The following is a 15,780-nucleotide window of genomic DNA, read 5'->3' as shown; positions in this document are numbered from 1 at the left end:
GCTTTAACTAACCCCAAACAGCTTCTTCCTCCTGTAAAATAGTCCCCAGGTCCTCCAGGCTGAGTAAGTTCGTGGCCATTAGAGTCTGTTGTATAATCATCATAGGAGGACACGTATGACCGAGGGGAGACGACCGAGGGGAAGCGGCTTTGGTGTGCGGCAGAGCTGTAAGGAGGGATCTGTGCAAGCCATGACAAACAGCACCACGCCGAAGTGACGTGCGCTGGGCTTTTGTTCTCAGCCTGTGCCAAGGACTTGTGATAATATGGTACTTATGTTCTTTGGGATGTTGTAAAGCCATGAGCTGATCTGTATTGAACATGTCATTTGTATTCCCACGCTGTTTTTTAAGCAAATCTGTCAAATAAAACCAAAAAAAGAACAAAAAGAGGAATGCAAATGAGTGATTACATAAGGAATTCGCTGTGCAGGCAGCCGTGGCCACTCCGGGCACCAGCGGCTTCATGGCTTTGCTGTCCTCCAAGAGGAGGTAGAAATGACCCTGGGAAACAGCTTTGGACTGGAACAGAGAGCAGCATCCCAGACCACCGGCTGACACCCAGACAGGGGCTCAAGGCCATCTCCAGCCGCTGTGCTACTGCGTTTGTCCATAGGCTGCTCCTTCCCTTCTGGCCCTCAGCATCCTCCGAGCTTTGGGGCTGCTTTGCAGTGAAACATCTCCCTCTCGACAGACAAGGGCTGAGCTCTTTCTCGCCCTCTCTCTGTTTTTTTGATCTGGCTTTTAAAGACCTCATCACTTTCAGGGTAATTTTTTCATGCCCTTCTGTGCATGCTTTCCCATTTTTGCACTTTCTGAGCACCCGGCTACCAAAAAAAAGGTGTCTCCAGGCAGATCAGCACCTGCAGCAGCAATGTGGGTCCTTCCTCAAACACACATAGCGGGCCCCCAGCAACGCAGGCAAGGGGCCTTGGGAAAAGGAAACATAAATCTGCCATCTGTGGCAATTTAGCATTTACCAGTCATATTGCACTAGGGCACTGTCACTTTGAGAGAATGTTAACGCGTTTCCTCTCTGTGGCCTGAGCAGTCTCCTTTTCCCATCAAATTGGCCATGGCGTGCCATAATAAAATAGACATACCGTGGCTGCGAAGGGTCACTCAGAGGGGCTGACATTAACTCAGGGAGGTCCCCTTTTGAAGGAGGCATTCAATTAAAGTTTTATTGCGATTCTGCAATGTGAAGCCGCAAGGGTGAGTCTCAATAGCTGTGCTGGGATTTTAAATTAGCAGCTGAGTACGAATTTGCCAGCGACCCTGGCTGTGAGCACCGGGCAGTCAGCTGTGCTCAGCCACAGGAGCAAGGTCGAGGGAAAATACACTGGTGGCACCACGCACCTGGCTTTGCTTTCCATGACGATGAGCAAGCACAAGCGTGGGATCACCTGGGAGCAGACATGGTGGAAGGATGGAAAGGAGAGATCTGGCTTTCTGGAGTGCCGTGGTGAGAGGGACCGTCCAGGGGACACAGGGTGGCTGTGGGAGCTGAGGTTCAGACAGGACTTTGAGAAATGAGACTTGGGTGAGTCGTGCAATCCAGGAGGAGTTTGCATGAAGAAAAGGTTTTAGATTAGGCCCACTGTCTTTGAGCACAAATATTTGTGCTCTCTAGCAAGATTTCCTTTTGCAAACACTGCTCAAGAGCTGGCGGCTTTTAGCTGCTAACGCACAGGCTGCACGGTGCACTGAGGAGCTCAGACGGGAGCTGAGAAATGTTTCCAAACTTCCACATTTCTTCTTTCTTATCACTTCCCCTGAAACAGCAGGAAGAATCATCCCAAATCACTGATGCAGCAGTGGCCAGGGGCATTCGGGACTTGCGGTAAATGGAGCAAAATGGGCCTGCGATCCTCTGCTACAGCTGCGGTGACAGCAGTGATGATGATGACGATACCGGGCCAGGTCTGAGCGCCTGTCTCCTTGCTGGACACAGGCAGGGCGCTGGTTTTCCTCTGTGGATTTGAGGTTCAAAACCCCACTCGTCCCTGGGAGGGAAACCAGCCTCTGGGAACGCAGGGCGTTCTGCAGGAGGAGATCCCGAATTTCTGCCGAGCATCCCGAAGTACCTCACGCACTACCGACACACGCACCGCTCGAGTGCAGGTGCCTGGAGCACAGCCATTGCTGCAGTAAAGACAGAGGAGGGTAAGCTGTTGTAAACGAACAGGGCTCTGTGCCCAGATTTTAGCCATAACGCTTTCTTTCAAAAACTCAATAAACTGGTGTTTTGCACAGGAAAAACTGTCAGACTTTTAATTACCAGCCATCGTTACTGTGTTACCGTAATGCGAGCGAATAGAAGCTGCTCTGCGACCGCCAGATGTTCACGCTCCCGCTCGTTACAGCAGCCATGAGCGGGACGCTGCCCGTCCCCGGCTGGGAGCCAGGGCGAGGAACCCCGGCCCTGCCGCCCCAGGCACGCACAAAGCTGGGATAAAGAGCTGTAAAATGTTCCAGCCTTCGGCATAAAAATAGCCTCTGCAGCTAAACCAGATGGGATAAAACCTGCGGAAGGGCAATCAGCCCTCATGCACCAGGGCACGTGATGGTTGTCAGCTAAGGGTCAGGAAGAAATTTGTCCTAGGGGTGATGCAATCTAATGGACTGTGCTAGGAGTTGCAACGCTCTCTGCTGAAAGCGTGCAGCAGTAGCTGCTGCTGCTGCTGGAAACAGGCTCCCAGACCTGATAGTCCACAGTGTTGCTCTAATACATTTTGCATTTTAAATATTAAATGCAGTATTAATATTGTAATTCCCACCTGTTAAATCAATATCGTAAGCACACTGTTTCATCAAATACCCTCCCCGACCCTTGCAGGAGTTCTCAGGCGCTGCAGAAACTGCCGGGGTTCTGCCTGCTCACTGCAGGAGCCCAGACAGCCCGGTGGTTTTGGCTGGTTTTGGTTTCAGCCCAGTTGCAGCTGAAACTCCATGAGGGCGTAAAACTGGTGGGAGCTAATTAATTCCCTGGGAGCACTAATGAAGGGAATGGAGGGGCAGGGTAGGGACACTCCATGGGACCGTGCAGCCGGGCCACTGGTGTCTGGGGAGCACACCCAAGGGCGTCCTTCAGCGAGGAACGAGAGCTGCGTGTAAGCAGAGGGGAGAAAAAATACAAAACCGGGGAACATGGATCACTTTATCCCATAGCAACAAGCCCGTTCAACAGGAGGAGCGTGTTCAGATCCCTAAAAAAGGAGCTGTTAAAATAAACATTGGCAAATCTCACACCTCCCTCTTCCCTGAAGGATGCTCTCTGGAAGCACATGTGGACAAACTAGAGAAGGGAAGAGAAGGAAAATAGTGATGAAGGGGAAGATTAGAGGTACTCTAATTAAGTGCTGAAATTAATCTTCTGTTGTCTTTCACTACCTAATATGTTTAATCATTACGGCTTCTCTGTTCTTCACTGATGAATCCAGCAGACTCTTTCAGAGCATCTGGTCATATTATTCCCTTGCTTAACAATGGCATAAAAAACCCCAAGCATTTTCTGCGGAGCATTTGCCCTACATATCGAATGCCATCGTGTAGGCAGGTAACCAGAGGCTCGCAGCCTGCAGCGATGCTCAGCCTGTGCCCTTGCGTGTCGAGGCTGTGCACAGGGAGGAGGGCTGTGCGTGGTCCTGTCTCGCACCCCTTTCTGCACCCCGGAGCACCCCCAGCCCGAGGAAGGAGATACTGCCGTCGAAAGGGAAAATCCTGCCAGGGCTGAGAGGCACCAGAGGCGTTACAGCAACGTGCCGTTACCACGCTTATAAACGTGGGAATTCATCACTGGAGCAGATAAAAGGCTTCTCTGTGAGTGCCCTTCTAGCTTCGAGGTCGATGGCTGGTTTCAGGGGTTTTTCCCTGCTTTCTGTGTGTTGCCTTGCCATGTGGAGGGATAAAAAAATCCCATTTTTCTTCTGCAAACTGGAATAAGATTCCCGGAGCCTTTGCAAGCCTGTGCTGCCCTTGCTCGGGACCTCCTGGGGCAGACGCTATGAGCAGTGGAGGTCTCTTCTGTGGGTAAGAAATCTACCTTCACTCTGGGCACGCAGCCCCCAGCAGGCAGAGCTGGGAGGGTGCACGGGCTGTACCAGCCCAGTCTCCCCGATACCCGCAGGCAGCAAAGCCCCCGATGCCTCCAGCAGCAGGATGCTCGGGGGTGGTGGCGGAGAGCCAGCTTGCAGCTCAGGCGATGGGCTGAACTGCAGCTTTCACCTCAGGCTCACAACCGCAGCAGAGCTCGCTGCCCGGCTGCTCCGGATGAGCACGCAGTCCGGCTCCATGCGGTACAGCACATGCCACTCAGAAACCCCCAAATTTCCTTCGTGCATGCATATAACTTCACACGCCGCCATCGTGTTGCCTCCAGTGACACCGCAGACCCCAGCGGAGTCACATATGTGTGTGTTGGTCTTCGAGGAAAGGCCGGGACAATGTTATTTTGGAGTTAGCTTCACACTTGCATTTGCTCCCCTTCCTCTTTCCCCTCTTTTTGTTTTTATCTTTGCATCAGAGCAGACCAAAACGCCAACATGTCACTGTCACCGCAGAGCAACTGAAAATGTGACATGATTTGAGATCAGGGCAATAATGAGACAGTTTATCTTCCCTACACATACAGCACTGGATGAGCCACTGGGAAATAAAAAAAGCTTCAGTAAATCATATTGTCTCTGCCGCGGAAGTAATAATGTCAGCAACCCCAGGTACAGGGAGAAGTTTGCTCTGACACCAGCTCCGGAGGCATCGGGGCTGCAAGCGAGGCGAGTCCCTGCCAAATCCTCCCGACTGCCTCTGGGCACGGTTGGAGTTGCTCCCGCAGGCAGCGGGGCTCAGTGACTGGGCTGGGGGCGCAGGGGACATCCAGAGCCGTGCAAAGGCCTGGGAAGCTCTGTTCCTATTGAATTCACTCCTGTGCTGGAGTGTGGACTGTTCTCTCATTATTTTGGGAGATTTTTGCCCTGGGGAGCCATTAAACTCTTTGTAATGGGGTTGTTCGCTTGAGGAAGGCTGGTTTGTAAGGGAAATTCGGCAGGCAGCATGTGCAATGCAAGGTTAGCCAGGCTTTTGTTCTTTGTTTTTCCTTGCTAAATCACAATTTCTTACTAAAAATACAAATGCAAAGAGGCTTTGTCCAAGCCCTAAAAGTGACTGCATTTGGAGGAGCAAAGTCTGGCAGCAAGCTGGGCACGACGAGGAGATGGGAGCAGACTACAACTCGCATGAAGCGCTGAGCAACGCAGGCACCTGGCAGCTGGGCTGGGGGGAGCGGGGTGGTTTGTCACCTCCATCCTTGGGCAGGTCACCACGTCCCACCAGACACTGCTGGAGGGGGGGTGGCACAGCTCTCCCTGCCCCTCTAACAGACCCGTCTCCGCAGGACAGCCCTCCAGCCGAACGCTGCAGGTTGGACACTCCATCTTCTCTTGCATAATCGCTGGGCTGAAGAAAAGCCACTCATGACGACTTCCCACTCACATGTCCAACCCCCTGCAAATGGCTTCTTGCCCTGGTGGAACAGGATATTGTGAGACTGCCATAAATAGGTAGCAATCAAATAATACTGCAACCCACTCCCATCTGCTGGCAGAAGATCCTGCCCAAGTGAAAGCAAGAGAGAGCTGGGAAGGATCGCTGTATTCTGCACCGTACCCTGGGCACCGGCACCTGCTTCATGCTTCACACCCATTGCGCTGTTGGCGCAGGAATTGAGCGGGCAGCACCTCTCCTGAGCCGGGAGGAATTTGCTGGTTGCAAATGAACGTGCTGGAGTGCAGACATCTGGCTGACAGAGAGTCATGCGTTTTTTAATAATATGATATTTATAATATAATGTGATATTGGCAATGTTACATGAAAACATTGATGAAAAATGAAGCCAGATACTGGGGGAAATGTGTAAAACTTTGTAATTCAGACTTGCATCACTTTGAACATGACCGTGTGGGCTTAGCTTATAAAACAGCAAGAGACCAGTTCTTCTGCTAGAAAAAAATCAGTTCAGCAAAAATCAGCGTAGAAGTCGGGGCCCCTTTGCAGCAGCCACACCAACACGTGCTGGGGGGCTCTGCCCACACACTGGGATGCAGCTGCTCCCTCCGGGTGACAGGCCACCCTCGGGGTCCTGCCTGGGGGAGATGGGGCATCCACCCATGCCCTGAAGCAGGTCAGCACTTCTCAGGACCCAAATGGCTCCATCTTATCTGGGTCCTTAGGGTGGCTTTAGCAGGCTGCGACCTGCCCAGCTGGGCTGGTTTGGGGTGAGCAGGGTGTTGATACCCCCACCACACCCCTGCCTTTGCAGGTGCTTATCTGGGTTTGTTAATGGGGTATTGGATAAATGACTTCAGCTCTGCAAAGAGCAGGTTCTCTGCAGTGGTCTCAGAGGATGCGTTGCTTGTGCTGAAAGGTGAGAGGGATCCCCCAGCACCCAGGGCTCGGGAGCTGGGGCAGCATGCAGGAAGGGGGGGACACCACTCTCTTCTGGGATAATCAGCAAAGGCAGGGAAAAAAAAAAACAAAAAAGGGTTAATCACAAGAAGCCTTTTCATCTGCTTTCTCCGGCTCTTCTGCCTGGCAAGTTGTAGCAACGTAAGCTCCAGTTGATCTACGGTGAGTTCCTCAGATGAGAGGGGAGGGAGAGGTGGGACCAGCTCCACTCGTGCCCCTGAGTGAGCCCATCATCCCTGGGGATGCGTCAGGGCTCGGGTTTCTTCAGCCTGAGATGCAATCGATAGCATGGGGATGCCCTTGCTTTTAACCGCCGGTGGTAGTGCTATCAAAGGCACATTGAGAAAATGCAGCGCTGGAGGCTTTGGGCCGGGGTCCTGGGCGAGGGGCAAAAGCAGCCCCCCGCTTCTCCTGCCGTGGCTTTTCGGAGGGATGGGGCTGCCGGGAGCTGGACCTGAGCAGAGACCTTGCACGTGTACGGAGAGTGCTGATTCATCTTGCTGCCACTTGAGACAAAAGAACATCTAATTAAGTCACCGGCATATAAATAAATGTACAAGGGATAACCTCAGGAGCACAGAACAGCACTGGAAAATCTCAAAATTGCACAATATGCTTTTCCTCCTCTCTGGCAGGGCCGGAGCTCACCTCTGGGACTACCCCTTTGGTTAGAAAATATCGAAGAATGGGATATTTAATTTTTTCCTGTTGCAGTATTAGTTTTTACATTAAAATTAGGTAACTTTCTCTTTCCCTGCAGTTCAGCTGTGTCTCAGGTACACCAAGTCTTTGATGACCCTCCAAATCTAACTCGGAGCGGGGGCCCAGTTTCCAGCTCGATCAAAAGGTGCATGGGGTCTGCATCCCTTTTGGGAAGAGAGTGAAAACCAACAGCAAGTCCAATAAAAACAGTAAACAAGTAATTGCTGGTGCTGTTTAATTGCCAGCACCCTCTGGTACTAATGGCAAAGCTGAGGTGCCTGCAGCTGCAGGACACGGTGCCAGTCTCTACGTTTTAATTAAGCCTCATTAAGTGGACTTTGCATTTTGCTCAGAAAGGGGTCAGATCCTGGCTTAGTCCTGCAGCGGGAGTGAGGAGTGTGCTAACAAGAGCCCAGACTTGGGGTTGGGAATTATTTGGCTTTTTTTCTGAAGCGCCACAGCTTTGGGATGGGGCTGCAGGGGCTCCCCTGCCCTGTCCCCCGGCATCTTCCCAGGCTTTCCAAACCAGCCAGTGGTTGCTCAATGTTGTTTTCCCAGCCTGAGCAGGTGGCCATGGCTGGGTCAAGTCTCCACGGCCGCTGGATGTGCACAAGCATCACCTCTTCCCTTTGGAAGTCTCTCCTTACCATAAAACTATGCATCATTATTTTTATGGCCCTTTTCCTCTTTGAGCTCTTACCATTAAGGTCCCAAAAGAGGCCTTTGTTGCATTTGCATAAAAGCTGTGGCACTCCGAAGCTTCCAGCCGATTTGTTTTGATGGCATAATGAGGTTTATAAATTACTACCGTGGCCAGGAGCTCTGGGTGTTTGTGAGAAAAGAAATCCCTTGGCATCTCCCCTCCACACGCAGTGCTCATTAGGGCTTTTACGGTGCCGCTCTGTCCCGAGGCTAACACGAGCCAACACTAAAATAATGGGAAGGGTCCTCTCCCATCCCTGCCCTCCCCCGGGGGAACCAGGCTGGTCCCATCCTGCTGCCCTGGAGAAGCTGGTCTTCGTGGCGTGTGTGTGGCCATGCCCAGGAGGAGGTGGCTGTCCCTCGCCGGAGGCAGCAAGCTGATGAACTTTCCTGCCAAGAACCGTATTTTTGAGACAGCAAAGCACTAATCATCTCCAGCGGTTTGACTGATTAAAAAAGAGAAAATGCAAAAGTTCTTGCATTGAACGTGAGTAGTAATAACGCGTCCCTCTGACTGCTCCAAACAGGGGGCTGGGAGATTATAATTAAACCTGTAATCTGTGCACATACCCCACTGCTTTCCATTGCTTGACACTTTTTGGAGGTGATGCTGCTCCAGCCCACGTCACGGGCCCATGCTGGCTGTGCAGGAGTTTTCACTGTCCCAGTCTCAGAGGTATCTGCCTAATTGCAACCAGCAATATTTTTTTAATGTGCTTTCCTACATCGCCTACATCTGATAAGGTCAAAAACACCTTGAGGACAGCTGCTCGGCTGTCTATTTTGGCTTTTCCTCTTCTGGATGCAGGGAGGACGCTGCTGCTCTGACCTTTTACGTAAACCCAGTTAAAGGTGATCAAGAAACACACATGTATTTCCCAAAGCAGTTTGAAGGAAGTGTCGGGGATGTATTTTATTTGTCATACCAACTCTCTCAAAGAATCACTCACAGGGTGGCAGGGCTCTTGACTGTTTTTCACAGAAAATTAAGATAAGTAGAGAAAGGCTACTTCCAGGAAGAGCATCCCTGCCTAAAATTGGAATTGGAATTTTATGGCCAGAAAATGAAGGAGAGAAACAGCAGCCAGCCTGCTCTGTGGTCTTCAGCAAGGCTGTTTTTTTCTTCTACTTGTTTTTTTTTGCAAGTTGAGACCAACACTGCTGCAGATATGAAAAATTAAGCCAGATTTTCTAATGGGTCCTTGCAAGGCCTGAGTTCAGAGTGACCACATTGGTGTGACATGGTGAAGACTCCCGTAGGCTTGGCTGTGTTATGGATGTGAGACTGGGAGCTACAAAATGCTGCCGAGACCCCTGTGAGGTCCCTGCTCTGCACCGAGCCTGGCTGCTGGTGCAAACAGTGGCCACCTCCGCCAACACGACAGGCTCGAACGCTGGTCTATGAGGGAGGAACCAGATTTGGGAACCGGTGACTGCGGAAAGCTACACTGACCCATTTTCCTCTGGATGATGGATACAGGGACTGGTAAAAGCTCCATAGCAACTGGATGTGCACAGTTTAATTATGAAATCCCCATGGTGCTCCTTTGCAAAGATAAATGGATCCGGGATATTTTCACCTCTTGCAGCCATTAAAAACCCTCTATATTTAGAAGGTCCTGTTCCACTTTGCTGTGTGCCAGGCAGTGGTGCAGCTTGAGGAAGGACAACGCTTTGGATAAGTGTAGGACAAAGCATGGCATGTCCCTCCAGGAGGGTTTGTAAGCCTGCGGAGTCTGGTTGTCACCACATGGCACTTAGGGTCGTCACCTCCTCCCAAGCAAAGCCGGTGGTAGGCGCTCCCGATCATGGTGGCGGCGTTTCACACCCATTTGGCTCTGGTGCAAATAATAATACCAGGTATAATGGAGAACCCAATAACCCCATCCCAGGCGTTAATCCCAAATGGGGAGACAGATCCGGCAGTGGTGTTGGATCAGCGTGTATCACCCATGAAAGATTTGAGAAAGGCAAGGCAATAGCAGAACAACTGTGTTATTGAGACTATTTTTTAATGTTCGGGTTCTTTCCTAGTTGTCTTTTGTTTAAGCTTTCCACAACAGCTCAGGTCAGCTCTTATTACATTCCAGCTGTCCCTCCCATCCCCTGGCACAGAGTATTGAGGCACAGACAGCCAGAACTTTTAGACGGCATGATAAATAAAATAGATGCTATTATTAAAGCACTGTCCTGTTTTCTGCTGCCATGGTATCTCTTGTCTTGTCTGGCTTACTGCTGATGTGTTCTGTCAGCCCCGCTTGCCTTTCTTGGGTATATGATTTATGGTCCAGGGAGACAGAGCAAAAACGTGAAAATTGCAAATAAGGGTGCTGGGAGGAGCACAGGCAAGAAGCCAAGAAGTGACTGTGATGGGGATGTGCAGATGGGTCCTTCTCCCACTACCCTCTGACAGGGGACAGTGTTCAGGACAGTGTGCTCAGACAACCGAGCAGCTTGGCTCCAGGGCTCCAGCTTATGACATCCGAGCTGAGAGAAGTAAAACCTGGAGCAGAGACAGCGGTCCCTGTCGCTTTCCGAGGTGAGCTTTCCAAGCTATGTGTGAATGCCTCCAGCGTGGGGTGGCACCTGGTCCTAAAGGTCCAGGCAACAGCCACCAATGTCCAGGTCCAGCAAGAGCAAGAAACCCAGCAGCCAGATCCTCAACCGCTGCAAATTAGTCTTGTTCCTTCTGCTTCAGGGAGTTTGTCCTCTTTCGTATCTGTTTCTGTGCAGCCCAACGCGGCTTGCATGTGGGCAGGATACTCAGCCACGCAGGAGAGAAACCACAGGCTGCTGCATGCTTTAGGAAGCTGTCCTTGCTGGTAGCGATTGCAGCTCGGCAGGATCCTATTTTCATTACCGTGTCTGAGGCTCGTGATAATTGAAAGCTGTTCCACTCGGCCCTGCAGCCTCCCTAAACTCCAGGCGCCTCTCACGCATCCCTCCTCCTGCCAACCCCAAACCTGGGAGGAATGTTGAAGTGCCAAACAAACAACCCCTGATTTTTGGTGCCTTTCATTGCACCCTCCCTGAGAGCAGGGCTGGGGAAGGGGGCTCGTGTCTCTGGGGTGCGTGGGACCCTGCCTGCCCGCCCCCGCTGCAGAGCAAGCCCAGGCATGTGAGTACCTGTGTGCCGGGGAGGGAGAGCATGTCCAAAAGGTTCCCTGTAATCCTCCCCAAAATTCAGGGAGAAGATGAGAAATGGGGATTGGGGTTAGTTTGAAATGAAAATTAAACCAGTGAGTCGTTTCATTTCATTGCACTGAACGGCGCAGGAATTCCAAAGGTTGTTTTGAGGCAGATGCTGCTCCTTTAATCTGGTATTTTGGCCAGTTATACACACATGTACTAGTCCTGCTTGGATTACACTTTTGCATCAAGGATTACAGTTTAAATCCAGCAGTGCTTTTAATGCCTGGAACCAGGCAAAGCAGCTGAAGTTAATATATTTCAGGAGTGAAAACACAGCCGGAGGGTTAGTCATTATAAAGTATGATGTAGGATTATAATGCAAGTTGGAGAAATCAGACATACGGGTACATTTCCAGCTGTGTGTTTTTCTTGAGCCATGTCACCTACTCGTTGATCAGGTCTGGATTCTATATAATTATTCCAGGGAAAATTTGGTGAGGGGAGCAGCTCTGGAATGCTAATGCGGGCTGCTGTGCTTGCCCGGGGGCTCAGCACACCCTGCCAGATTGTTCTGCCGCACAGGGAATCCCAATTAGTGGCCTTGTGCTCTACCTGTTTGTGAACCAGTGGAAACTTCAGTACAGGAATCACTGCAGATCTGTGTATAATAAACTGCGATAAACACTGATGTCCAAAAGTTGTCAAGAGGAACCAGGGAATTCAGTCGCTTTGGGTTCTGGGTGCTCTGCTTATGTCAGTTTAACATCAAGCTGAAGAGACAAAGGTGCTGTCTATAAAGGTACGTGTGTAAATGTGTATACAAATCACATATAAAGATTAGATGATTCATGGTCCCTAAAGCATCCCTATGAATGTGAATTGCCATAGTTGCATAGACAACCTTTCTTCCTGTTGGCAGTGCTCAAGATGTGGGTAGATGGTTGCAGGAGGTTGAGTTATGGAGGCTTAATGAATTGCCATTTATCAGCAGCCACTATGCAGAATCTTAAACTGTTAGGGTCAAAATAAATGAAAGAAAACAATCCCTTTCTTTGTCCAGTCATCTCAGGGAGGTCCGGCTGATCAAGCAATTCCCCAGTCCCTTCTGCTTGCTGCATTGCAAATCTGACAAAGCAGGTAATTGCTCCTGTCAGCTAAACAGAGGGGTGAATCTGTAGGAGAATAAGTGTTGCCTTGAGCAGTGAATGCCAGTTGGGAAGTGCATCTACTCAAACTGCTCTGCAGCCGAGGAAGCCATCACCACGAGCCAGGAGGTACACCCAGTGCCAAAACCACCGTGCTACAGGACCTGGGGAGAGAAGGGCATTTCCCTGGCTGTGGTCTCACACCATCTTTTCTGGCTCACTGTCTTTTCTAGCTAGGGAAGGGTTAAATCTGTGCTGGCAAGGCATGGGCCTCCGCCCTCACCCCCTGCAGAGAGGGTGCTAATTGAAGGGGCAGAATGGCCCAGGGATTAGTAAGAAAAACAGGTGAAAATGAAATTGGTGAGAAAGAAGGCTAATTAGCTTCCACCTGCCCAAAGCCATGAAGTGCCCCCAGCCAAGGAGCTGAGCTCCCCTGGGTGGGAGTTTGCCTTTGGCCAGAGAGCTGGAGCTGTGCCTGGGACCACGTTGAGGACAGTAATTGCTGCTTGTCAGCCAGACGGAGGAACCCTGCAGCCGAGTGAGTAGCGGGCATCCTCGCTGCCTGTGTGACCTTGATCCTATTGCTTTTGCTTTCCTTCCTCAGTTTCCTTGAAGCAGCCCTGACCACCTGCGTGTGCCACGCAGGAGGCTGAGCAGCCACCGCTGCAGAAACACAGGAGGCCCTTGTCTGAAGGGCACAGCCTCATCGGCATTCGCTCTCCGGAGCCTGGGTTTGGGGTTTGCTTGTGGAGGCTGTTGCAGGGAAGAAACCGGACCTCTTTGAAGTTGCCTCTGTCATCTATCCTTCCGTCTGCTTTCGGTCACTGGTGATGATGTGACAAGGGAGAGGTAAATGTCACCTCCCTCGGTGGAAAAGTGGGCTGGTTTCTCTCTGGTTTGGGTGTGCATTAGTCACTGGTGTGGTTAGAGGAGGAACCCGCCAGGCGCTGAGCAGTGCCGGCGACGTGAGCAGCGAGGAAGGGTCGTACCTCTGCATGGTGCCAGGCTTCAAGCCCACAAGTGACAGCCTGTGTTAAACACAACCCAGCTTCCCTTGGCAGCATTAAACTAGGCATGGCTATTAAACCCACTTTTACTTTTAATGTGGCTAAATATAAATATTTTGACTCTTGTTCAGGACATAGTATTAGGCATTAGCTGTAGTGGATTGCTTTCTCTGTGTTTTGGGGAAAAGCTTGCTATTTTTTCAGTTATTTCCTAAGACACTCAAAAGCAGCTTGGAGTTCACCTGCAGGTGAGGTTGCACATCCTCCCTGGACCGCTAGTTTCTTCTGATGGGCTGTGGGATGTCACAAGAATCAGTTGTCTGTTTGCACATAGTAATATTTGGCAAAGCCTCCGCAGTCTCCATTGCTGGGGCCAGGCACCCCGCTGGCAGAGATCGACTGTGCTCAACTGAACTGTCTGAGAGCGCAGTCCTTTTATTGCATCTCTACTTGCAAGTAAAAAGAGCTCAGAATGGCTTTACCGTTAGAGAGTGAAAGGAGTTCAGTTGAGGACTCTGTCTTGAGTCGTCTTGGTTGAAAATCACTCTGGGTAAACTTTCCATTTCAGTAGATTTACGAAAGCAGAAATTAAACTGCTTGGGGATTTTAGATGGTGGCAGAGGTTAATAAAATATTGAAGGGGCATGCCATCTGTAACTCCTGGATGGATGGGGGAACAGAAATACCAACTGGGCAGCTTACCTACATGCCAAGAGCAGGAGAGACTGCTGTCCTGCTTAGATGGACACCCATCCTACAGCACAGGAGATGTTCCCAGGAAAAGTACACATTTGATGGCCGGGATGACAGAGGATAACAGGGCAGATGGCAGAGTTTGCTAGGGATTTGCGCTCCTTTTTTTCTGGTATTTGTGACTGCCACGCTCAATAATGTGCAGGTGGGCGGCAGCCCTAGGAACAGCCCACAGTGGCTGCGTACTTGCGCAGCCTGCCGTGGAGCGGGAGTGTGTTCTCCTGCTATAACTTTATTTAAATAGATTGTTGTTACACACATTCAATTAAAGCAAAGAACCGAAGGGAACAGTTTCCCTATAGATTTGATGTTGGTGTGGGACAAAAGAAGAAATTGTAATGAGGCTTTACATTTTGGGATGCTGTAATCCTGCATGCCAGGACTGCGCTGTGTAACTGATGTCTTCCTGCTCAGACAGACCTTTCCCAGGGGAGGCTCCATCAGCCCTTCATAGCATAGGGCACATGACACTGAGAATGGTATTGGGTCCATCTAGTGGAATAATTAGGCCCAAGCAATCTGAGAAGCCGTATAGAAATTAAGTCATTAATTGCAATCTGAGCCTTGGCAGTCTGGCGATGAGATGCTTCTTCCCATTCTTGCCAAAGAAAGAACTGAAAGTTGAGTCTAGAGCTAGCAAAACGCGAGGCGCACTCTGTTTTCACATATGAGGTGGAGAATTCCTGGGAGAATTGGGTTCCTTGTTCCTGCTCAGCTTTAGCTACAGAGAGAGTTAAAAGAGCAGCCCTATTTGCAACACAAAGACAGATCTCTCTCAGTTTGTGTGTTTGTTCGATGTGGCCTATGGCTAAGAGATCCCACTACAGCCAAAGGAGCTGTTCAGATCCTCCTGGAGAAGGCAATTATAAATAGGCTGCTTTGATGTATAAAGATGTTAAATGGATAACAAAGGAAGGAAAACAACAAACATGCTGTTGAAAGCATTTACACCTTAGAGTTCCTAAATGCAGAGCTGAGCAGCAGAAGTGAAACTCCAGTGAAGCTGCATGCCGTGCAGCTGGGCACTCAGCGGGGACCCTGCCAGCGGCGGGGAGCAAATCCCCTCCGGTCCTCACCCAGCTCTGCTGGGATGGGGCTGCATGTGGGACAGAGGGAAGATCAGCACTGACATGGGAATTAGGTAAGGAAACTTGCTTCTGGGTTGAAGTCGTCTTCACATGAGCAATAAGGCAAGGCTTTAGCAAAATAATTAGGTTTGCAAGTGTGATTTTTTTTTTTAATTTTTTTTTAAGATGGCTTCTTTCTATGTAGAAAGCAAAGTGCTTCTCCTGAAGTTCTGCTTTCTGTTATGCGGATTTTGCTGTGGCAGCAGAATCAAATCCAGGAGCCACAATGGCTTGGGAGAGCCCAGCTGTCCCAGGAGAGATGAGAGTTGCTCTCCCAGCCTGTGCTGGTCCTCCTGTTGATTCTGGTGACAGTCTTGGCAGCATCTCTTCCAGCTCAGGTGCAATGAAATAATCTCATATGGCAGGTTTCTGCGGGAAGGAGCTCAGTAGAAGTCTTTTTGCCAAGTTATAATGCAAAATTGCAAGTCATATTTTATTCTTTTTTTGGTTTTGTCCCCATATTTCCAGCTTGGCAATTAAGAGACTTGCCTTCTGCTTTGCTGGGACTCATACACAGTCCCAGTCTTTCTCAGTCTAAAGTTAATCTGGGTCTAGAAGCAAGGCCAGCCCAAACTGATCAGTTTGGTGTATCCTCTCTTGCATTCTTCCTGAGAAAATCAGTTCAAATGCCACGATGTGTGCAGGCAACCTCCTAGGATTCGGGGAGCTCAAATGTGAGACAGCATCCCTTAGTGACTTGCTGAGTTGGTATTGGCAGCTGCCCCAACCGGGGCCCTCCCTACCGCAAAAAC

Source organism: Aptenodytes forsteri, unplaced genomic scaffold (genome assembly GCF_000699145.1).
Source record: "Aptenodytes forsteri isolate BGI_AS27 unplaced genomic scaffold, ASM69914v1 Scaffold68, whole genome shotgun sequence".
In the NCBI taxonomy this organism is placed as follows: Eukaryota; Metazoa; Chordata; class Aves; order Sphenisciformes; family Spheniscidae; genus Aptenodytes; species Aptenodytes forsteri.
The sequence above is the reverse complement of the archived record's forward strand: the minus strand, read 5'-3'. Positions refer to the sequence as shown.